The following is a 27590-nucleotide window of genomic DNA, read 5'->3' as shown; positions in this document are numbered from 1 at the left end:
CTGGTATATTAATAAGCGCAGCAAGGATATTTCAAGTATTTAAACTCTATTGTGCTAAATCTTACGAAAAATAAATAGTAACCTGTATTTTCAAATGATCAAATCAACTATATAAATAAAATAAAGGTTGCTTATTCGAGCCAAATCCACTAAAAACCGGCTTGTGCTGCAGAATCATTTGACCCAGAAATAAAAGCTGATTAAACACATTCACACTCACCGTTTAAACCTGGTTTTGAACCCAGGTCTTTTTTTGTTTTTATCATAATATTAGAACAAACCTCCTGCTCATGCTGACTTCTACGGAAGCATGAGCTTATTGAGTAACTGGAAAATGATATCACTCACTCACTCACTCACTCACTCACTCACTCACTCACTCACTCACTCACTCACTCCCAGCGCCCATGAGATCATTCATTATCCTGCAGCATCATTGTCTCTCCATCATTTCCAAACATGCTCAGCTGATTGTCATAAACAAAAGGTGTGTGTGTAGTGAAACCCCCTGACACACACACACACACACACACACACACTACAAAGCAAAGAGAATAAACACCTGCTGTGGACATTTTCCTCTTTGACTAAAGTCACACAGAACATTAGCAGGTTAATAATCCGGAGGTAATAACTCTCTCTGCCTTCACTTCACACTGTAAAACATTCATTTTAATGTGAGTTAAATACATTTATGGGAAGTTGTTCTTATTTTTTTAAGAGCCAACTAAGCTGGATGGCTAGTTAGCCAACTTAGAAAAACAGATGCTAGTTAGCCAACTTGGATAGACAGAGGCTAGTTAGCCAACTTAGACAGACATAATGCTAGGTAGCCAAATTGGATAGACAGATGCTATTTAGTCAACTTAGAGAGATGACTAGTTAGCCAACTTGGATAGACAGATGCTAGTTCGTCAACTTGGATAGACAGATGCTAGATAGCCAACTTGGATAGACAGATGCTAGTTAGTCAACTTGGATAGACAGAGGCTAGTTAGCCAACTTGGATAGACAGAGGCTAGTTAGCCAACTTGGATAGACAGAGGCTAGTTAGCCAACTTAGACAGACATAATGCTAGGTAGCCAAATTGGATAGACAGATGCTATTTAGTCAACTCAGAGAGATGAATAGTTAGCCAACTTAGAAAGACAGGTGCTAGTTAGCCAACTTGGACAGACATAATACTAGGTAGCCAACTTGGATAGACAGATGTTATTTAGTCAACTTAGAGAGATGACTAGTTAGCCAACTTAGAAAGACAGATGCTAGTTAGCCAACTTAGATAGACAGATGCTAATTAGCCAACTTAGATAGTCAGATTTTTAGCCAAGTTAAATGTGCGTCCACGATTGTCAGATTCCTTTTCTCAAAAGAAGAAAATTTGAATATATTTTTTAGAAAATTTTACTTATTTGTACTGGAGCAGTTTTTACAGTGTAACCTGTGCCTGACAGGAGAGTTTTATGGTAAAGTCCTGATATGGTTGTAATGCAGTGCTGGTGCTGGTGCTGGTGCTGGTGCTGGTGCTGGTGCTGGTGCTGGTGCAGACACACCCGGGCTACACTCACACACACACACAGTGCAGGTGTCACAGTGTTAACCAGCTTCCCTGCACGTGCACAGTCACAGGAGCCACAGTGCGGCACAGATACTGGAGGACGGGGCTATTTCTGGAGGTTTGGGATCATTGGACTCTGCCTGTAAAAGACTGGAGCTAAATTTGGCTCAGTATCATTTTGTTTTCTTCAGTGACTGAAACTGACACAGATATCTCGACCAATACCAACATCAGTCTGTCATAAACAACTGAGGTGTTCGTAAGACATTTACTCTCTGGACCAGGGGCCTCAAACACAAACGACCTGTGGCCACTGAGCATCCATGAATATGGTCAGTGTCGCACTGATATGAGCACTGAGTTCAGCTCATGTTTGACTGTAACACAAATACAATAATATTGTCAATAATATTGACAAATATTGTGTGTTTCACCACAACCACAACATGAGGAATAATTAACTAATTATCTGCTTTAGACACACATGAGTTTATCATGGAGACAACAAGTGCATTTAAAGTAAACAAATTAGATACTGTGGATAGATAGCCAACTAAGCTAGATGGCTAGTTAGCCAACCTAGAAAGACAGATGCTAGTTAGCCAACTTAGATAGACAGATGCTAGTTAGCCAACTTGGATAGACAAATGCTAGTTAGCCAACTTAGAGAGACAGAGGCTAGTTAGCCAACTTAGATAGACAGATGCTAGTTAGCCAACTTGGATAGACAAATGCTAGTTAGCCAACTTAGAGAGACAGAGGCTAGTTAGCCAACTTAGAGAGACAGAGGCTAGTTAGTCAACTTGGCTAGACAGATGCTAGTTAGCCGACTTAGAGAGACAGAGGCTAGTTAGCCAACTTGGATAGACAGATGCTAGTTAGCCAACTAAGCTAGAGGGCTAGTTAGCCAACTTAGAAAGACAGAGGCAAGTTATCCAACTTGGATAGACAGATGCTAGTTAACTTAGCTAGTTAGTCAACTTGTAGATAGATAGATAGATAGATAGATAGATAGATAGATAGATAGATAGATAGATAGATAGATAGATAGATAGATAGATAGATAGATAGATAGATAGATGTGTTTGTTTTCCCCCTGATATCTGCTGCAGAACATGTGTCAGTATCATCACATTGAGAAGTGACAGTGAATATTAACATCAGCTCATGTTTGACTGTAACACACTGATAAAAGTGTGTTTGTCACCACAACCACAACATATGTGTGCTTTAAACACACATGACATTATCATAGATAGATAGATAGATAGATAGATAGATAGATAGATAGATAGATAGATAGATAGATAGATAGATAGATAGATAGATAGATAGATAGATAGAGGCCTTTAATCCTTGGTGACAGACAGGTGCCAAAGTCCATTGCGCATTTCTCAGCAGTTCAGCGTCTCTTTCAGAGTGACTTACCTAAAGTGGCTCTAATGAAGCTGATGCCGGAGCCTTCATCCCGTTTCCGCTGTCCACGCGCCGCTCGCCTCGCGCTGGATAAACTCAGCTGGTGACGACGTGTGAGTTGGTGTATTCCAAATGAACGCGTTAAATAAAACACACACACACACGCACACACACACACACCTTCCGATGAGTCTGTGCTGGAGGAGAGACAATCCAAACGGGACGTGATGATGATGATGATGATGATGAGGAGCGACAGATTTCAGAGTCCTCAGCAGGAGGAGCAGGAGCAGGAGGAGGTGCAGGTTTATCCTCCCGTTACCTGCGGAGCAAACCGCACCTTAAATCCCGCTTCCATCCGAACTGACGCTGCTTTTTTTTTTTTTTTCTCCTTTAAATCCCCAAAAAAATTCACCAGAGTCTGGTGCGCGCGTCCGTGGAGGCGAGGGAAGAAAAAAAAAGCGTCAGTGCGCGTTCTCATCAAGTCCCCCGCGGGGACACAATAAACGGTGGACGGATTATAATCCGTGGAAACGTCAGGCTCGTGTGTGTGTGTGTGTGTGTGTGTGTGTGTGTGTGTGTGAATTGCGATGGTATGAAGGAGAGGCTGCGCGTGGAAGGAAGAAAAACACGGAGCGGTGAAAATTCCAGGCGAGAGCCGCGCGCTCCGTCCGCTCCTGTCCACGGCGCAGCTGTCACGCGTGTTTCTCAGGCTGCGAAATAACTTCCTCTGTTATTCTGAAGCGCAATGAAGGAGGAGGAGGAGGAGGAGGAGGAGGGAGAGGAGGAAGAATCCCACCCAGGCGCCGCGCACACGCGTGTCTCCTCCTCTAATTCTGTCTCCTCTGACTCTGCGCGCACCCATGACACTCACTGCTCATCCATGACCCGCTCCTCTGTCCACTGCGGTGCTCCGTGTGTGTGTGTGTGTGTGCGTGTGTGTGTGTGTGTCCGGGGCGGGGATGTGGAAAAGCTCAGTGTGTCCCAGAGAAGAAGAAGAGGAGGAGGAGGAGGAGGAGGAGGAGGAGGAGGAGGAGGAGGAGGAGGAGGCAGCGCCTGCAACTGCGTCTCATCTGCTCCAAACACCTGCGCAGTGAGACGCGCAGCACTGAGGACACGTTTGTCACACACACGGAGACACGGAGCCGAGCCGAGCCGAGCCGTGCTGGATGTGACCGCGGTGTGGACACAGTGTGGACACAGTAGTGTTAATGTGACAGTGACATGTTTCCTGCAGCTCTAAAGTCTCTGGTTTATAGCACTGCTCTCCTTCTTCTTCGTCTCTTTATAAACTGTGTTAAAGCGGAAGATAGAAAACAAACAGATGTTTGAAACATGATGATGGTGATGATGATGATTGTGAGGCTGCTGATTGGCTGCTGCTTCTGTCCTGCATCACAGGACACTGCACTGGTGAAGAGGGAGGGGATGGAGGGATGAGAGGATGAAGGTGGAGGGATGAGAGGATGAAGGTGGAGGGATGAAGGGATGAAGGTGGAGGGGATGGAGGGAGGAAAGTGGAGGGGATGATAGGATGAAGGTGGAGGGATGAGAGGATGAAGGTGGAGGGATGAAAGTGGAGGGGATGAGAGGATGAAGGTGGAGGGATGAGAGGATGGAGGGATGAGAGGATGAAGATGGAGGAGATGGAGGGATGAGAGGATGAAGGTGGAGGGATGAAGGGATGAAGGTGGAGGGGATGGAGGGAGGAAAGTGGAGGGGATGATAGGATGAAGGTGGAGGGATGAGAGGATGAAGGTGGAGGGATGAAAGTGGAGGGGATGAGAGGATGAAGGTGGAGGGATGAGAGGATGGAGGGATGAGAGGATGAAGATGGAGGAGATGGAGGGATGAGAGGATGAAGGTGGAGGGGATGGAGGGATGAGAGGATGAAGATGGAGGAGATGGAGGGATGAGAGGGTGAAGGTGGAAGGATGAGAGGATGAAAGTGGAGGGGATGAGAGGATGGAGGGATGAGAGGATGAAGGTGGAGGTGATGAAGGAGAATGAGGGTGGAGGGATAGAGGGATGAGAGGATGAAGGTGGAGGGGATGAGAGGATGGAGGGATGAAGGTGGAGGTGATGGATGGATGGATGGATGAGAGGATGAAGGTGGAGGGGATGGAGGGATGAGAGGATGAAGGTGGAGGGATGAGAGGATGAAGGTGGAGGGGATGGAGGGATGAGAGGATGAAGGTGGAGGGATGAGAGGATGAAGGTGGAGGGGATGGAGGGATGAAAGTGGAGGGGATGAGAGGATGGAGGGATGAGAGGATGAAGGTGGAGGGATGAAAGTGGAGGGGATGAGAGGATGAAGGTGGTGGGATGAGAGGATGGAGGGATGAGAGGATGAAGGTGGAGGGATGAAGGGATGAAAGTAAAGGGGATGAGAGGATGAATGTGGAGGGATGAGAGGATGGAGGGATGAGAGGATGAAGGTGGAGGGATGAGAGGGTGAGGGTGGAGGGGATAGAGGGATGAGAGGATGAAGATGGAGGGATGAAGGTGGAGGGGATGGAGGGATGAGAGGATGAAGGTGGAGGTGATGAGAGGTTGGAGGTGGAGCGGATGAAGGGATGGAGGAGAATGAGGGTGGAGGGATGAAGGTGGAGGGGATAGAGGGAGGAGAGGATGAAGGTCTACATAGATAGAGATGCTAGATAGATAGATAGATAGATAGATAGATAGATAGATAGATAGATAGATAGATAGATAGATAGATAGATAGATAGATAGATAGATAGATAGATAGATAGATAGATAGATAGATAGATAGATAGATAACTTAGTTTCTTAGATAGATATAGATTCTAAGATAGATATCAACATTAGATAGCTGGCTGCTAACTTACTGTAGATAGATAACTTAGATAGCTAGTTAGCTAAGTTTTCTAGACAGCCAATGTAGATAGATGTCTAGTTAGCATAGATCGATAGATGACGACAGACAGACAGATAGATAGATTAGCATTGTTGTGTCAGAAAAAAAATGTTCATCCAAATCCGTCCGCGACTTGTCGAGTTATGTTGCTAACAGACAGACAAACTCTAGCGGAAATATATAGCGGAAGTCAATAAAAGATAAAATATATAAAAATAAGAAAAAACTTCTCAGTTAAAGGCCTGACTTTTATTATTTTTAACTAATTAGCCATCTTTCTGGTGGCTAATTAGTCAAAGTAGATCGACGGCAAGTTAGCTAAGACTTATAGATGGCTAATCTAGTTAGCCAACTTAGCTGAATACTAGATAATGTTGTTTGTTAGTTAGCCTTCTAGGATAGATTGGTAGATTGAAGTCAGCTGGTCTGCTAATTTACTGTAGATAGATAAATAGCTGGTTAGCTAACTTTGCTAGACAGCCAATGTAGATAGACAGTTAGTTAGCATAGATAGACAGTTAGTTAGCATAGATAGACAACAACAGACAGATAAGAATTGTTGTGTCACAGCAACATGGTATCAGTCTGTTAAATATTAAACACAAAACATCCAAAATATAAATAAAAGATATAAAAATAAGAATATACTTCTGACTTTCATTATTTTTAACAACATGCTTCAGATAATTACTATTTTATCATCCGTATATTTTCTATTTTCTATGTTTAAAAATTTTTTTATGCAGCAATATAAAAAAAAAATGCTGCCAAGTTACTAAATGTAATATTTTTGTATTTAAAACACGTAAGTGCACTGCAGTGCAGAGACAACATGCAGATGAGGGAGACGGAACATTATGATTGTTAATGTTTGGCAGTAAATGTTTAAGTTAAAGTTAATTTTGTGTATCATTTCTTTTTTGGTAAACAGTGATGTTTTATCAGAGCGAGTCACAGAAAAGCCAAAGATTGTCAGCTTCTAATACTTCACAGCGAAAGGGATGCATTCAAAAACAATGAATATGTATAGTGTTGCAGTTTCTGTGGGAAGAAAATGTGGAAACGCAGATAATCTGACCACCCACATGTCTGCGACAGCGCCTCCTGCTTTTCCTCCGCTTTGGGACCGACGTTCGTCTTGGACCAAATCAATGGAAATGAATATCCACCCACCAGAGGACAACAACAACACAAACAATAAACAAGGTTTTAATCCTCTCGTAGTCGGTGAAGAAACAGCCACAGACGGACTCTTTCCTTCACGACCGTGTGCACATCAGCACTTTAGCTCCGACAGGAACATCACACGTTTTCAATAACTGGGTTATTTCTGTACGCGTATTCATCCTCAACTGTATTGTCTGCCCAGCATGTGGTGAGAGGGAAAAACAGGACTTCTGCTGGACAAGACAAATCCAATTGATTTAACAGCAGCAGCATCACACACTCACACACACACACACATTCTTGTACTTGCTGCATACTAAGGACTGACAAAGTGAGGACCAGCATTTCCACTTTATAAATCAACACAATTACAAATATCTACTTCATGAATGACATCTACAAAGAACTACTGGTTGCAGTACCATAACATGTCTGCAGGTGGAGCCCCAGAGCAAAAAGGGCTGGAAAACTTTTTCAAATTTATTTTTTTAAATTTATTTTTGGTCCAAAATTTGACCAAGACATCATACTATACTATTTCGTCCAAAATTTGAAAAAAAAAATTGACAAAAAATTTTTGGTCCAAAATTTTTCGAAAACAATTGACCCAAAATTTTTGGTCCAAAATTCGACAAAAATGTCATACGAAACTGTCGTCCAAAATTTCGAAATAAAAATTTGACCCAACATTTTACGTCCAAAATTTGACAAAAACGGCATACTAAACTATGTCATCTAAAATTTGAAAAAAAAATTGGACCAAAAATTTTTGGTCCAAAATTTGACAAAAACGTCAAACTATACTGTCGTCCAAAATTAGAAAAAAAAAATTGACCCAAAATTTTTTTAGTCCAAAATTTGACAAAAACGTCATACTATACTGTCGTCCAAAATTTGAAAAAAAAATTGACCCAAAATTTTTGGTCCAAAATTTGACAAAAACGTCATACTATACTATGTCGTCCATGTTATAGCATCCAAAGGAAGTGATTTCAAAGAAAACAAAGTGAGGACCGGCCAAAATGTCCTCACGCCGTAAAAATGACCTTACTTTGTTGGTTTAAAACCCTCACTGGTCCTCAGTATGCTGCAAGTACAAGAACTCTCTCACACACACACACACACACACACACACACTCGGTTTGCATATGAAGCAGTGAAGGCGACCTGAGAGGTGGAGGAGTCAGGAAAGTTCAGATTCACATTTAAATCACTATTGATCCAAACAGAATGTATCTGCTGTCAGCTGAATGAATCTTCTAAGTATATATATATATATATATATATATATATAAGTATGACACATACTGTATATTAGGGCTGGGCAATATGAAACACATATACATATATATTGAAATCCTTGAAGGTTTTTGAATTGAATTTTTAAAATCGCCATAAATAGACATGGGTAGTTGAAAGTGCTTGAATTTTGTATATGATATTAAGGTAAATGTCTCCCGTGTTTGTTACGACGCCCCCTACTGTTTCATGCCCTGCATTAATGACACCAAGTAATTATATATATATAATTTGCGTCTTTTTCCCGTCTTTCGTCATGGAAATGGGTCGTGCGTTAACCTTTTGCACAGCACTAATATATATATGTATATATATATACATATATATATGAGAATATACGATCCAATAAAAATATCACACACAACAGGTCCTGAGTGTGAGACTGTAATAATGTGGCTGTAATAAGACATAAAGAAGCTATAAATAACCAGGTTACTGCTGATTATGAAGCTCCACAGGAACACTTCAGGTCCTCAAAGGCAGATTATAGAAAGAGTAAATCTTTACAGGAGTGTTTATTCTTCTCAGGCGTTGTTTGGGGATACCTAACTACTGTAGCTGGAAGGTTTCACATCTCTTTTCATTTTCTTTCTCGGCTGCAACATGACAGGCGGCACAATTATCCGATGTTCAACTCTTTGTATGAGAGCGTCGGCAGGTTGTAATTAAAGGGCACTTTGTGACGGGCAGGGCACCTCCAGGGCATTTTCAATGAATCGCTGAGACGAGACACAAAGTGGTTTTATGAGGACGCCGTGCAGCCGTCGAGTCTCCAAGGGCAACGATGTCACTGAAAAACCCACAGAAAATTAGCTGTAGCTCAGTAAACGCTCAAATTATATTTAAAATCATGTCACTGAATTACACTTCTTCACTGAATTTGACCATATTTATGTCATTGTTTCTTATCTATGTAAATATATTTAATTTAAAGAAATAAAGCAGCTGTTATGTGAGATAATAATGAATCTATCTATCTATCTATCTATCTATCTATCTATCTATCTATCTATCTATCTATCTATCTATCTATCTATCTATGGAAGTTATCTAGCCAAAGAAGTTGACTAACTAGCATCAAAGTTAGCTAGTTAGCCATCAAAGTTAGGTAACTAGCCATTGAGATTGGCTAATTAGTGATCAAAATTAGGCAACTAGACATCGAAGTTGGCTAACTAGCCATCAAAGTTAGGTAACAAGCCATCGAGGTTGGCTAACTAGCCATCAAAGTTAGGTAACTATCCATCGAGGTTGGCTAATTAGCCATCAAAGTTAGGTAACTATCCATCGAAGTTGGCTAATTAGCCATCACAATTAGCTAACTAGCCATTGAGGTTGGCTAATTAGCCATCAAAGTTAGGTAACGAGCCATCGAAGTTGGCTAATTAGCCATCACAGTTGTCTTACTAGCCACCAAAATTAGCTAACTAGCCATCAAGGTTAGGTAACTAGCCATCGAAGTTGGCTACTTAGCCATCAAAGTTAGGTAACTATCCATCGAAGTTGGCTAATTAGCCATCACAATTAGGTAACTAGCCATTGAGGTTGGCTAATTAGTCATCACAGTTGTCTTACTAGCCATCAAAGTTAGCTAACCAGGAAAGGAAAATGTTTGACAAACCTTTAAAAAGATTAGCTCAGTAAAACCTAAATGAATGAAGTCTTTTAAAACATTGTTATTTATTGAGTTTTAACACAATATAAAGTGCGTTCAGAGGAAAATTATATGTGAAAAACGCTTTTTTATTCTTATTAGCGTTATTGTCTTTGCTGCTGTGACACAGTCAATTTCCCCATCGTGGAAATAATAAAGGATTAATCTTATCTTGTCATTCAGCAGTTTACACTCTGCTGCTGTATACAAACAAACACTCCCTCAGGTCTGATAGTCCTGCCTGACATTGTCTGCTTTCTGTTCACGAAGAACAAACAGAGACGGAGTAAAAAAAACACCAGCGACGACCCAAATCAACCCAAAGTTACGCACTGCAGCTTTAAGTCTCATTAGCTCGGGCGCTCTGGGCCTGAACTGAATGAGGATGTGTGTTCGCGGGAAGGGTGAGCGCATTGGGATGCACGAGGCGAATACTGATGGAAATTGAAAAAGAGCCATGAAGGAAGGCAATCTGCTATTTATATCGTCCTGCACTCCACGGGGCAGAGCTCCCTCTCATCGTAATGCGCTGTAAAAGTGATTGATTAGCGCGATGCTGAGAGATTGTCCATCTTGACTGTCTTCACTCGGCTAAAGTGATGAAATTACTGCGCACTAGTCTTTGAAAGCATAATAGCATATTAGGTCAGTCTGAACCAGACACTCTCGCGCTGCTCTTTCCTCAGGTCCGCCGCAAAAACGCTGAGAAAAGGAAGCTGCACTCGGATTCTTCTGATGCCCCCGAGAGTTTAAAGCTTAATGACCCGGAACATGTGTCACGGTGAGGCTGATCAGGCCTGGCTCAGGTGTGTGTGTGTGTGTGTGTGTGTGTGTGTGTGTGCGTGTGTGTGCGTGTGCGTGTGTGCGTGTGCGCGGAAACGACGCCTGTGACACAGCACGAGTCCTCGTCAATAACAAATTGCTCGGATCAATTTCCATTAAGGACAGTGACTCAGTGACTGAGGCCCAAGGGCGAAAGTGTCTCGGTGCGATAAAAGAAGAAGAAGAAGAAGAAGAAGAAGTAAATACAAGGCTGAGGAGAAAAGAGACGACTGTGGGTTTGACTCAACAACAGCAGAGTATGAAACGCACTTCAGTAAATGCACTGCTGAAAAAACACACAGGACTGAAACGCGGCACTTTATCAATAACAATAGAAGGTTAATGAACTCCTTTATCTGCCATTTTACCTCAGTGTTCCACCATTTTATCTCCAACTTAGCCTTTATAATAATATTGTAAATACAATACAAAAGTAGTTTATAATTTGTATATATACATATATACAGTACTTTGATATAGATTTGTTCCCTTTTGTTTCCTCAGGACTTTCCTCATAATTCAACTCGGTATAGCCAATACTTTTGTCATTATAGTGTAGTCATTATGGTGTAGTCGTTATAGTGTAGTGGTTATAGTGTAGTCATTATAGTGTAGTCGTTATAGTGTAGTCGTTATAGTGTAGTCGTTATAGTGTAGTCGTTATAGTGTAGTGGTTATAGTGTAGTCGTTATAGTGTAGTCGTTATAGTGTAGTCGTTATAGTGTAGTCGTTATAGTGTAGTCGTTATAGTGTAGTCGTTATAGTGTGTGTAGTCATTATAGTGTAGACGTTATAGTGTAGTAATTATAGTGTAGTCATTATAGTGTAGTCGTTATAGTGTAGTCATTATAGTGTAGTCGTTATAGTGTAGTCATTATAGTGTAGTCGTTATAGTGTAGTCATTATAGTGTACATGTATACAGCAGAGAATATAAATATATATATAAGACCAACTTGTTTATAATCTGGCATTTAACTGATCAGCAAACCACTTATATTAGTCTTTTTGGATAAATATTCCTCACTTCCTCGTCTTTGGTTGATGTTGAATATGTGTTGATCTTATGGGTTATGAGCGCTTTTGCAAATGCTGTCTGTATATATATATTTATATATTTATAAACATATGTAAGAATATACAAGAAAAACACAAATAAAGTGAAAGGAACATTATTTTAAAACATTATAGAACATATTAGAACACCCAGACCTGGTCCTAGGAGACACCTGTCCTGCATGTTTAACGCTAACGCACGGTAACGCAAGGTAGCACAAGGTAACACACAGTAAAGCACTGTAAAGCAAGGTAACATAAGGTAGCACAAGGAAACGCATGTTAACACAAGGTTACGCAAGGTAACGTAAGGGAGCCACAAGGTAATGCACTGTAAAGCAAGGTAACTTAAGGTAACGCACGGTAAAGCACGGTAACGTAAGGTATTGCAAGGTAAAGCAAGGTAACATACGGCAGTGCAAGGTAAGACACGCTAACGCAAGGTAACGCATGGTAACACAAGGTAGCACACGATAGCGCAAGGTAACGCACGGTAAAGCATGGTAAAGAAAGCTAAAGCAAGTAATGTAAGGCAAGGTAACGCACGGTAAAGCAAGGTAACACAAGGTAACGTAAGGTAAGCACGATAACACAAGGTAATGCAAGGTCAAGCACGGTAAGGCACGCTAACGCATGGTAACACAAGGTAGCGCACGATAGCGCAAGGTAGCATGTGGTAACGCAAGGTAATGCAAGGTAACGCGGAATTGTGCTTGTAACTGGAAGTTAATAATCGCCCACAATGTAACAAAACACCTACTTTGATGACGTCAGGAAGCAGCGAGGGATCATGGGAGTTGTTGTCTTGTTGTCTCGTTTGGTTCTCCTGTGCGTTTGAGCGTCGGCTGTAGAAAACACAACAAGTGGAAATGAGTCGTTATGATCGTAAAAACACATATTTGCTAACTCATTGTAGTGAATATTTCCTTCAAATACTAAAAAATACAACATTAGTTGGGGTTTTTTGAGACACTTTAATGCAGAAATGTTACATATTATATCTTTAAACTTAAATTAATTTTGCTGCATGGACACACAGTGTGTGTGTTTTTTTAACTCGTACGGAGTTTGCAGCAGACGTTGTTCAGGGTCTGTGCAGCTGAACGCCATTATTTATTTATTTCACAACGAGGGCCGAATGAAATACAGCCACAGTGACGACGACGACGGGCGTCAGCGAAAGAGTCGTAAATACAAAAGCGTCGTATTTCATGAATAAAAAATGCCAGCGACAATAAAAGAAATATACGTTAAGTGGCATTTTAACAACATTTGTTCCTCTGGGTGAAATGTTCGAGCTGTGCATTCAGGAAGATTGAGGAGGCAGAGGCCGCAACTCAGGATAAATCAGGATAAACCAGGATAAATCAGGATAACTCAGGATAACTCAGGATAAATCAGGATAAATCGGGATTAATCAGGATTAATCAGGATAAATCAGGATTAATCAGGATAAATCAGGATAACTCAGGATAAATAGGGATTAATCAGGATAAATCGGGATAACTCAGGATAACTCAGGATGAATCGGGATTAATCAAGATTAATCAGGATAACACAGGATTAATCAGGATTAATCAGGATAAATCAGGATAACTCAGGATAAATCAGGATAAATCAGGATAACTCAGGATAAATCAGGATAAATCAGGATAACTCAGGATTAATCAGGATAACTAAGGATAAATCGGGATAACTCAGGATAAATCAGGATAAATCGGGATTAATCAGGATTAATCAGGATAAATCGGGATTAATCAGGATAACTCAGGATAAATCGGGATTAATCAGGATAAATCGGGATAACTCAGGATAACTCAGGATAAATCGGGATAAATCAGGATAACTCAGGATAAATCAGGATAACTCAGGATAACTCAGGATAAATCGGGATTAATCAGGATAACTCAGGATTAATCAGGATAAAAAAGGATAAATCAGGATAACTCAGGATAAATCAGGATAACTCAGGATTAATCAGGATAACTCAGGATAAATCGGGATTAATCAGGATAACTCAGGATAAATCGGGATTAATCAGGATAACACAGGATTAATCAGGATAACTCAGGATTAATCAGGATAACACAGGATAAATCAGGATAACTCAGGATTAGTCAGGATTAGTGTGCAAAATATGGCAAAAATTCATAAAAATATCACAATCAATTCTTCTTAACAGTCCCTCTCTCTATATATATATATATACACACACACACACATATATGTACATTTATATATATATATATATATATATATATACATATATATATATATATACCCACATTGTATAGATTATTTTTGTTATGTTGTAAAGTGCCTCGAGATAATGCATGTTATGACTTGGCACTAAACAAATAAAAATCGATGGGTTGTGTGTGACTGCATGTCTTTTAGTAGCTGCTGTGTTTATCATTATATTACTATATATATATATTAATATATATATATATATATATATATATTAATATATATATATATATATATATATATATATTAATATAAATGTGTTTGTAATTGCGTTAATGGAACCCTGTGTTAAAATGAGACGCAGCGTCGCTATTGTATTACACCACAAACAAACGGCACTTTCTCATCAAATCCTTCGTACGGTAAACGTCACACGCTGGACTTTTAGTGATTGACAGTCAATCAGGCTCAGGAGCCTTAAGTGGGCGGGGCCTGTTTTGATTGAAGCCAGTGAGCTGCAGAGCTTCAGGCCCACAGGTCTATAATGTGCTCCTCCATCAGTTCAGTGTCAGTAAGTGGTCATGTATACAGTCCTCTGCAGTGGATTAGAGTCCTGTTTGTACTGAGCTGAATCACACTCTGCCATTAGCACACACGCACACACACACACACACACACGCACGCACACACACACACACGGTACAGAACGTTCCTTCTAATGTGCTTTAAAGGCGTGAGCTCTTAGTGGACCCTTTGTTTTTTTTTAATTCGTTAAAAATCAATCAATCAATTCTCTGTTCTTTTTAACTCTCTATCTATCTGTCTGTGTTTGTGTATATGTACATATATACATATATATGTACATATACTGTGGCTGTTTTTTAAAGTGCTTTACTAATAAAGTTGGATTGGATATATATATCTATATATGTATATATATGTACATATATACACATATATGTATATATATATATATATATATATATATATATATATATATATATACACACATGTTTATTTACATATATACATTTAAATATACATATATACTTACAAATATACATATATACATACATATATATATACGTATATATACATATATACGTATATATACATATATACGTATATATGTATACATATATATATACGTATATATATACGTATATACATATATACGTATATATACATATATACGTATATATGTATATATTTATACATATATATATTTAATTTATTTGTTTACGTATATTTACACATGTATATATATGTATATATATATATACATATATATATATTATTAATTTTTTTGAAGATTAACTACCTCATACTTTTTGTATGTTTTATGAATATACATCTGTATATGTCCACATGACTCCTGGGCTGCAGGATCCAGATCCATTTGCATTTATTAGTAGTTTATTTAAATGTTGGAGATGAAAATTACTGTTTTCGGGGATTTTTAGCACATTAGCACACACACACACACACACACACACACACACACTCGGTACAGAACGTTCCTTCTAATGTGCTTTAAAGACTCCGTCTTTCCATCAGCTGTGAAATATGTGATTTCCACTGTCAGCGTCTAACATTGGTCTCTTATTCTTATTTATCTGAGCACAGAGAGAAGTGAGATGTGCCTGTAATGGCCACATATACGTACATATATATATATATGTGCGTATATGTGAGCTCTTAGTGCTTCCTTTGTTGTTGTTTTTTTGTTAATTCGACTAAAGCCTCGCCCTCCTCTGATCTCAGCGATCAAAAGAAAAAACCCGCCTCTAATGTAGGTTACGCTTCAACAGCGTCAGAGTGTGAGGTCAAACTCTGACGCCGCCGCGTTATTCCAGTCCTTTAATCGTATGCTACATGCGCGGTGTGTGTGTGTGTGTGTGTGTGTGTGTGTGTCGGCAGCCTTGGCCTCGTCTATTCTAAATAAAATACCTGCTACATGGCTGCGTTAACGGCTATTCACCGCGTCCTTGTACGTATGAAATTCACAGAGGCATCGGGGGAACAAAAAAGGACTTTACGTGTTCTTCTGACTACGATAGCAGTATATAAAACTATTATAAAATCATAAATCACAGTGTAATTAAAGTGTCTGACGTCGCCGTCGTCGCCGCAGGACATGTTTTAAAAAATCTGCTCCCACATTTATACTCGGGATACGATCCAAAAGGTCTCTGCGTCTCTTTCCTCGTGAAACTTTAAATCAAACTCACCGTGAACTCGGAGACACGTTTTCGACGGCAGCGAAAAAGTCGACGAGGAAACATTTAAACGATCGTTGTTTTTTGCTAGACTTTTTGACAACTCATCTCTAAACGGAGGCTCTCGGTATCTCAGCGCTCAATTATAGTTGTTTAAGTTTTACGCCGCGGCGCGGAATCATCCATCACGTCTGTTGGTTTTTTACGGCTAATGAGGAAGTGAACTAACCCTGCGGTGTCACCGGCGAATTCTGCGCCACCTTTTACGTCCTCAATTAAATCCAGAGGCGGCTCGGAGACTATTGACTGTTTTTTGAAAAAAAACAAACTGAAACCACAAACTGAAAAAGTAGCAATTTTAAGCTAGTTTCATGTGCTCATTATATCCTGCCTCAAAAACGACAACGTTACGTTTTATCGGCTCTTAGTTTAGCTCCGATTAGAGGTTGATGAGAAGAAAAGATGGAGTTTACGTACGACGTAAATGCTCGAGTTGAACATTTCCAATTTCGCTGCCAATCAGCTTTGAGATTCTCCTTGCTAGCGTCCAGTCTTTTATTTAATTTATTCGAGTCATTTCAGATTTAGATTTTTGTTATATCCCGTCGCCTCCTGTGAGCGTCTATGTCTTTTATTCATTATTCTGCACAGCACTGATCCAATGTGGCTGTTTTTAAAGTGCTTTACTAATAAAGTTGGATTGGACTGGACTGGGTATTACTTTAGCAACTCTCGCTACATGATTAGCCGTGACAGATGCTGCTTTCATTCATCTCTAATAACTTCCTTCAGCAACTTTCAGACCTGCTCACAGTCTGTGAAGTGGAATCACACGGAACTTTGATATAGAATATGCTACACGTGGTACACGATACATGATATGGGCATAGATCCATATATGGTCCACGATACGCGATGCATAGTCTGCGATACATGGTCTAAGATACCCAATACATGGTCCAGGATATGCGATAAATGGAACACAATACATGATACATGGTCCAGAATACACAATACTTAATCCGCGATACACAGTCCATGATACGCGATGCATAGTCTATGATACATGGTCTATGATATGCGATACATGGTCTACAATATGCAATACATGGTTCGCGGTACTTGGTCCAGGATACGCGATACATGGTTGGCGATATGTGATACATGGTATATGATGCCTGATACATGGTCCAGGATATGCGATACATGGAACACAATAAGCGATACATGGTCCGCGATACTTGGTCCAGGATTCGAGATACATGGTCTATGATATGCGATACATGGTCCACGATATGCAATACATGGTCCACAATATGTGATACATGGTCTACGATACATGGTTCACGATATCAATACATGGTCCATGATACACAATACATGGTCCAGAATACACAATACTTATTACGCGATAGACAGTCCATGATACATGATGCATAGTCTACGATACATGGTCCATAATACGTGATACATGGTCAGCAATATGCCGTACATGGTCTTTGATATGCGATACATGGTCCGCGATACGCAATACATGGTCTACGATACATGGTCCACGGTAAGGGATACATGGTCCATGATACAGGGTTCAAGATATGCGATACATGGTCCATGATACACAATACATGGTCCAGAATACACAATACTTAATCCGCGATACACAGTCCACGATACGTGAAAATGGTCCATGATACTTGGTCTACGATACCAATAATATCACAAGAGCAGGATTTATCTATTTATTCACAACATAGACAACAAAGGTCAAAGGTCATTAAACGTGGATGGATGCATCTCTTAACCTAGTTTTCTCCACCATTATCCTGCTGTGAACTCACTCTTCTTCAGGTCAGGTCACTTCTGTTGAGTTTCACTCATTCATTTGAGCAGCGCCACCATGAGGAGACATGAAGTAGTGACGCCCGGTGAGTGAAACTGTCCGGTTCGCCTTAACTTCTTCATTAAAGTATTGAGTACTGAATATACTGCTGCACGAGGAAGGACCACGTTATATCACCAAATCAATTATTTGAGTGAATCCAGCATCAGATTAGCCGTATCGTCGCTGTTAGCCATGAATATTTGTAGCAAACTTTACTTTGATCTTCTTTTTTTTTTCCTAAACCTTCACTGAAGTGAAGTGAAGAAGGAAATAAATCCACATTTCCCTCTGCTCCATATGAAGCATCTGAAAACTTTCTTTTTCTAACATTATTGATATTTTTTGGCCACTTTCCAGACGACAGGAGCACACGCTGTAAAAAAGACTTTATCAACATATAAAACTAAGAGAGAGTTACATAGTCTGCAATACATGGTCTATGTTATGCGATACATGGTCTATGTTATGCGATACATGGTCTATGTTATGCGATACATGGTCCGCGATACACGGTCCATGATACATGGTCTACAATACCCGATACATGGTCTATGATACCAGATACATGGTCCAGGATACGCTATGCATGGTCTATGATACCCGATACATGGTCTATGATACGCAATGCATGGTCTATGATACCGGATACATGGTCTACGATACCAGATACATGGTCTATGATACCCGATACATGGTTTACGATACCAGATACATGGTCTATGATACACGATACATGGTTTACAATACCCGATACATGGTCCAGGATAGACTATGCATGGTCTAGGATACCCGATACATGGTCTACAATACCCAATACATGGTCTATGATACCTGATATATGGTCAACGATACCCGATACATGGTCCAGGATACGCTATGCATGGTCTATGATACCGGATACATGGTCTATGATACCAGATACATGGTCTACAACACCCGATACATGGTCTATGATACGCTATGCATGGTCTATGGTACCGGATACATGTCTACGATACCAGATACATGGTCTATGATACGCGATACATGGTCTACGATACGCGATACATGGTCCAGGATAGACTATGCATGGTCTATGATACCCAATACATGGTCTACGATACCCGATACATGGTCCAGGATACGCTATGCATGAGTTACTTATTTACACATTCACACTGATTATCGTTTCCTCGTCAAATGAAATCTCTCGTCTTGGCGTGCTCAGGCGACGCGAGCCTCTGAACGCTAAACCTCGGCGTGGTCGTGCGTTCACGCAGCTGCTGCTCGCTGCGTCTGAGGCGAACTGAGGCTCGAGTGAGATTTAAGGAGCTAAAACAGAACGTGAATCACGGCTGAGAAACTGCAGCTCACCGAGACTAAAGGATGAGGCTGAAATGCTCCATCGAACTGAGACGATCAGTGCAGAGGTCTTTAGTTATTGTTGTCCTTTATTTCACTGTGGGACAGACTGAGCTGAGAGCCATCACCAGATTTAAGAATAAACTAAAGACCGAGCGTTTCCACTGCTGTGAGGTTTGAATCCATCATCGCGAGGACATTTTTGCTGCAGGTTCTCACGACGACTTTGAAACTTCATTAGCGTGAGAAGTCTGAACGTTTACATGCACAGTTTAATCCAGGTCATAATCTGACTCACACAGACAATCAAACAACTTCCAGAGTCCGAGTCTACATCATGCAGAGGAGGAAATCCATTTATTGGCCATGTACGTCTGACCCCGCCTCCGTAGGTGGCGCTGTATCTCTCTATAAGCAAGTGTCTATTGAATCAGTTTAAGTGAGAGAAAGTCAATGAGATGGACTTGAGATGGACGTGAGGTGGACATTGAGATGGACGGTGATGGACATTGAGATGGACACTGAGATGTGAATTGAGATGTGAATTGAGATGGACACTGAGATGTACGTGAGATGGACAGTGATGGACAGTGATGGACAGTGAGATGGACGTGAGATGGACACTGAGATAGACATGAGATGGACACTGAGATGGACGTGAGATGGACGTGAGATGGACACTGAGATGGGCAGTGAGATGGATGTGAGATGGACGTGAGATGGACGTGAGATGGACAGTGAGATGGACAGTGAGATGGACGTGAGATTGACGTGAGATGGAAAATGAGATGGACAGTGAGATGGACAGTGAGATGGACGTGAGATGGACACTGAGATGGACACTGAGATGGACAGTGAGATGGACATGAGATGGACGTGAGATGGACATGAGATGGACAGTGAGATGGACAGTGAGATGGACGTGAGATGGACGTGAGATGGACAGTGAGATGGACAGTGAGATGGACGTGAGATTGACGTGAGATGGAAAATGAGATGGACAGTGAGATGGACAGTGAGATGGACGTGAGATGGACGTGAGATGGACGTGAGATGGACGTGAGATGGACATGAGATGGACAGTGAGATGGACAGTGAGATGGACGTGAGATGGACGTGAGATGGACAGTGAGATTGACGTGAGATGGAAAATGAGATGGACAGTGAGATGGACGTGAGATGGACACTGAGATGGACACTGAGATGGACAGTAAGATGGATGTGATGGACGGTGAGATGAACGTGAGATTGACGTGAGATGGACGGTGGACCTGCTGTACATGTACATGGTGAGACAGATTAGATGGACATGTCTCTTGTGGTTGTCGTTTTGTCTGAAGAAAGACGCCGTTGCTGCCCGATGATGTTCACCAACGGTACTGCAGTTTATGCATCATCTCCTTCTACTTCAGGGTCAAAGCCCGGGGAGGACATTTTGGACAAATCTGACTCCAAGTCTGACTAAGACTACCTCCATTTTAGTCGGACTAACGCGTTTACATGACATAAAGAAAACTCAATTGTTGTTTTAGTCTGACTAAAATCAGACTTTAATCGGACTTTGACATTCCCACGCTGCTCTTTACATTGTGACTGAGCGCAGATGGACGACAGATACACAGTTTCTTAAGTGGCTACATATAAACTTCAGCAGGACGTTGCAGTTGCCGATATTTAAAAAATAAATAAATAAATACATCCAAAAAATACACCATGTTTAAGTATTTTGATACAAAATATGACGGCATTACAAAATAATTGATAAACACCAGAGTCGTGGTCATTTAAAGGTCGGGCACGAACTTATCTGAAGTAAATCAGACTCAAATTCTTTTCTCTTCACTGAATTCTTGATGGATGAAGAAGATTTAACTACACTTGTGTTCCAAATCCTGCAGCGACAGAACTCTGCGGTTCAAACCACTGTCGAGATTCAGCTCCTGAGAATGAATTCAACAGAGGTTCAGCAGGAAAACAGGACTTCTTCTATCCACGCTCATATTTCTCAACACAATCTGTTTTTACATTACCGTTTCTTTCCTCACACCAATTTAAGTGTTTTCATCTGTGAGGTAAGCAGAGGAAAAACATGAGAGGTGCTATCTGAGGGAGACAAATATATATATATATATATATAGAAATATATATATTTATATATTTATCAGCAACCGATTTTTCAAGGTGCCATGGCAACAGAGGATTCAAAAGAATTTTGATGAGAACAGCAGGCAAAGAGAGGCTGATTACAAGGTTGACAGTTTGTTACAAGGCAACAGTGTCTGATTGCACACACACACACACAGACACACACACCCCCCCCCCCCACACACACACACACACACAGTGTCTTATATGTCTCCTCCATCTCCTCCGTCCTATCTCGTCTCTGCAGTCCAAGGACGAGCAGCAGCAGCAGCAGCAGCAGCAGCAGCAGCAGCAGCGGCTGCAGCAGCGACGCACGGATCACACTCGGGTTTTCTTTCCACGAGCCCGATCGTTGGCATAGTGATATGTGGTGGACACGGCTTTGATTGGCAGAGCAGCAGGACGAGCACCAGACACGCAGTGGGCGGCGACAATCACCCCCCCCCTCTACACACACACACACACACACACACTCACATACACACCAGTCCTCCTTCCTCCTCACTAACCTGACTGACTCAATTTCAAATAACAACTAGAGGAAGTGGCAATCAACAGCGAGCTGCAGCTGTCGCTCCCAGGAATCTCCTCTAAAATCACCCACAGAACCATCTGTCAGTGGACGAGGAACTCTGCGTACACTCAGAGGACGTACACATGTCTTTTTTGGGTTTTTTTAATCGTATAGACGTTTTATCCACAACAATTACAGAATAACAGAAACAGTGTCTTGGGAACCTTTTCAAAACGGAGCTCAAATTGGAGCTGCGTGGTGAAGTAACACCCCCCTCCCCCCCACCAACCTGAGTAACTCGAGCCAATACAGAAGCAGTAAAATCTCAAATGTCTGCATCTCAGTACGTTAGTAAAATTGGAGCTGTGTGGTGAAGGAACAGCAGCATCTCAAAATCTCAAAAACGCCACCTTTCCACCAGGTCTGTGGTGTCTCTCCTGGTGCATCGCACTGTGAGTGAAATTGGAGCTGCGTGGTGAAGGAACAGCAGCAGCTGTGATTGGTGGATAAATATATCGGACCATCCCCCCAACAAGAGTAATTCGAGCCAATAGAGAAGCAGGAAAATGCAGGGGAAAAAAATTGGAGCTGCGTGGTGAAGGAACAGCATCATCTCAAAAATCTCAAAAATGCCACCTTTCCACCAGGTCCGTGATGTCTCTTACTGGTGCATCACAGTACGTTAGTGAAATTGGAGCTGCGTGGTGAAGGAACAGCAGCAGCTGTGATTGGTGGATATATATAGCGGAACACCCCCCCAACAAGAGTAATTCGAGCCAATAGAGAAGCAGAAAAATCTCAAATTTCTACATCATAGTACGTTGGTAAAATTGGAGCTGCCTGGTGAAGGAACAGCAGCATCTCAAAATCTCAAAAACGCCACCTTTCCACCAGGTCTGTGGTGTCTCTTACTGGTGAATCACAGTACGTTAGTGAAATTGGAGCTGCGTGGTGAAGGAACAGCAGCAGTTGTGATCGGTGGATATATATATCGGACCCAACCTGAGTAATTCGAGCCAATAGAGAAGCAGGAAAATCTCCCATTTCTGCATCACAGTACATTAGTAAAATTGGAGCTGCCTGGTAAAGTAACAGCAGCATCTCAAAAACGGCACCTTTCCACCAGGTCTGTGGTGTCTCTCCTGGTGCATCACAGTACGTTAGTGCATTTGGAGCTGCATGGTGAAGGAACAGCAGCCTCTCAAAATCTCAAAAACGCCACCTTTCCACCAGGTCTGTGATGTCTCTTACTGGTGCATCACAGTACGTTAGTGAAATTGGAGCTGCGTGGTTAATGAACAGCAGCAGTTGTGATTGGTGGATATATATATATATATATATCGGACCCAACCTGAGTAATTCGAGCCAATAGAGAAGCAGGAAAGTCTCCCATTTCTGCATCACAGTACGTTAGTGAAATTGGAGCTGCGTGGTGAAGTAACAGCAGCATCTCAAAATCTCAAAAACGCCACCTTTCCACCAGGTCTGTGGTGTGGTGCATCACAATAGGTTATATATATATATATATCTATATATGTTTATATAGATATAATATATATTGCCAAGATATTTAATATATTGGCCAATATTAAATTGTCGCTTACATCGGATATTTCCCCGCGCTTCCTAACCTGATTAACTGGAGCCAATAGAGAAGCAGGATGAGCAGCAGCTTCCTAATCTGAGAGACTCTGCGTTACAAATGACAACACGAGAGGAAGCGGTTAGCGCTTAGCGGTTAGCGCTTAGTGCTGCATCTGTCGATCGCAGGCTTCTTCCACTCACTTCCCCCAGACTCTGTCTCTGCAGCGCTCAGCAAACACCTCTCAAACACCATCAGTGGCAGAGCAGATTCACAAGAAGCATCTGTCAACGGGGAGGATCTTTGAAAAGAAAGAAAATCTGCACACACACACACACTGCACATTATTAGGTGATGACTGTTGTGTTAAAACAGTCCCTCGTCTGCAGAGAACTTAGCTTCACAGACTTCACAGATTACTGTACGTGCCGACGCTCTTCATCTCTCGGAGAGAATCAGCGATGCCATATGGGCCGAATGAATATTTATGTTTCCTCGCCTTTGCATAACGACGATGTAGGCGGATAAAGACCGGTGTCAAACAACTTTAGACTTTTAATTGAAAAAAACCCTCCAGCGCCGGTTCTTATTCCAGCCACAGAAATATGCAGATCGTCGCAGAAGCATCAATAATCTGCGACATTTTAACGAGGTTATGTGAGGAATTAATCACAAACGCGTGATCCGAGCGCTTCGTTATTTCCAAATCTGAAACAATGTCTTTTGCAAAATCGCAAACGACGACACTTTTTAATTGTGTCTCGTATCTTTGAGTTCTCGCTCTCGCGTCTGCAGAAGTTTTTAATCCGGGTCGTGACAAAACTGCGACAACTCTTTTATGACGGGATGAATCATAACAGCAATCAATCTGCTGCTCATTATCTCTGCAGTTTCTCTGTCTGAGTCATTTCATACTTTACTAAGTAAAGTGTCTCAAAGTGGCAAATAATACAAATCTGACTCTTTATTACAATATCTCAGATTATTTTAAAAGGGTAAAACAGAGATTGACGTTAACTCGCTAACTTTTAAGTGATTTTTTTTTTATTCAGAAAACTTAAATTACTCTGCAGCAGAGTTTAGTCGTCGACTTCACCTCAAGGTTATGTTTTCACCGATGTTTGTCCGTACGACTCTAAAAGTTAAGGACAGATTTTGATTCAATTTTCTCCGGGATCATGGTTCAGGTCACAGTACGTTAGTAAAATTGGAGCTGCGGGGTAAAGGAACAGCAGCATCTCAAAAACGCCACCTTTCCACCAGGTCTGTGGTGTCTCTCCTGGTGAATCACAGTATGTTAGTGAAATTGGAGCTGCGTGGTAAAAGAACAGCAGCAGCTGTGATTGAACATTGTGGTTGTTTTGTTTGCCGTTAAATTGGTGGATATATATATATCGGACAACCCCCCCCCCCAACCTGAGTAACTTGAGCCAATACGGAAGCAGGAAAATCTCAAATTTCTGCATCACAGTACTTTAGTGAAATTGGAGCTGCGTGGTGACGGAAAAGCAGCAGCTGTGATTGAACATTGTGGTTGTTTTGTTTGCCGTTAAATTGGTGGATATATATATATATCGGACACCCCCCCAACCTGAGTAACTTGAGCCAATACGGAAGCAGGAAAATCTCAAATTTCTGCATCACAGTACTTTAGTGAAATTGGAGCTGCGTGGTGACGGAAAAGCAGCAGCTGTGATTGAACATTGTGGTTGTTTTGTTTGCCGTTAAATTGGTGGATATATATATATATCGGACACCCCCCCAACCTGAGTAACTTGAGCCAGTACAGAAGCAGGAAAATCTCAAACTTCTGCATCACGGTACGATAGTAAAATTGGAGCTGCGTGGTAAAGGAACAGCAGCATCTCAAAATCTCAAAAACGCCACCTTTCCACCAGGTCTGTGGCATCTCTCCTGGTGAATCACAGTACGTTAGTGAAATTGGAGCTGCGTGGTGAAGGAACAGCAGCAGCTGGGATTGAACATTGTGGTTGTTTTGTTTGCCGTTAAATTGGTGGATATATATATATATATATTGGAACCCCCCAACCTGAGTAACTCGAGCCCATACAGAAGCAGGAAAATCTCAAATTTCTGCATCACAGTACGTTAGTGAAATTGGAGCTGCGTGGTAAAGGAACAGCAGCATCTCAAAATCTCAAAAACGCCACCTTTCCACCAGGTCTGTGGTGTCTCTCCTGGTGCATCACACTATGTGAGTGAAATTAGAGCTGCGTGGTGAAGGAACAGCAGCAGCTGTGATTGCACATTGTGGTTGTTTTGTTTGCCGTTAAATTGGTGGATATATTTTTATCGTAACTCGAGCCAATAGAGAAGCCAGAACATCTAAAATTTCTTCGTTAACTCACTAACTTTTAAGTGATTTTTTTTTTATTCAGAAAACTTAAATTACTCTGCAGCAGAGTTGAGTCGTCGACTTCACCTGAAGGTTATGATTTCTCGGATGTTTGTCCGTGTGTTTTTACGAGACGTACGACTCTAAAAGTTAAGGACATATTTTGATTAAATTTTCTCCGGGATTATGGTTCAGGTTACGGGCCAAGGAAGAAAACATTTGCTTTTGCACTTTTGAGTGTTTTGACACTGTGAGGGGGAACTTTGAGCAGCCTTGGCAGAGGTTTTGGGGCTCCCCGAGTGCTTTCTCTACTTAGAAGTTGCAGTTACATGAGATTAAAATAGATTAAATTGTGCTTTATTAATCCCTCGGGACGTTCTCTTTGGGGAAATTAAGACTCAAGCAGCACAAAAACATGGAAAAAACAGGAAAAAAAGAAGAAATAGCAGCAGAGCACATAAATAACACCAAACACTAGATATATTATGTTATATTACACTATATTACATTATGTTATAACAGATACATGATTATTATTTATTGTATTCTATGTATAAACAGTTAGTATATTATATTATAATTATACTTTATTATGTTATATTATATTATGTTATATTATACTGTACTATATTATGTTATATTATATTATATTATGTTATATTATACTTTACTATATTATGTTATATTATACTATATTACATTATGTTATAACAGATACATGATTATTATTTATTGTATTCTATGTATAAACAGTTAGTATATTATATTATAATTATACTTTATTATGTTATATTATATTATGTTATATTATACTGTACTATATTATGTTATATTATATTATATTATGTTATATTATACTTTACTATATTATGTTATATTATATTATACTATATTGTTATATTATGTTATATATTATATTATACTAAACTATATTATACTATATTATGTTATATTATACTGTACTATATTATGTTATATTATATTATATTATGTTATATTATACTGTACTATATTATGTAATATTATATTATACTATATTGTTATATTATGTTATATATTATATTATACTAAACTATTTAATGTTATATTATATTGTTATATTATGTTATATATTATACTAAACTATATTATGTTATAATATATTATACTATTATACAAAAAACTTTACAAAATACCACTTTAAAATGTAAATAAATATTCTAAGGAAGATTTTCTTTTATTTATAACATTTTTAAATAAATAAATGTAATGTGTTCATACAGGTACAGAAATGTGTCGTCAATTTTCTCATCAAATAAAAACCTGAAGAACGTCTTTGAATCACTCACAACAAACTCAGACTAACATCGTGTCCCTGTTTTAACCTCTAAATACTCAATATGAAACATGTTCTGTCAAACTGAAAAACTTAAGTTAAGGTCAAAAACAAGATAAAAAAAACCTTGTTTTGTGGATTAATCTTTATATTTTAACTGTATGATGTGATTAACTGCATCTCTGCTCCAGTCT

The sequence above is a fragment of the Microchirus variegatus genome, assembly GCF_963457635.1.
Source record: "Microchirus variegatus genome assembly, chromosome: 3".
Lineage (NCBI taxonomy): Eukaryota > Metazoa > Chordata > Actinopteri > Pleuronectiformes > Soleidae > Microchirus > Microchirus variegatus.
This window is presented reverse-complemented; position numbering follows the sequence as displayed.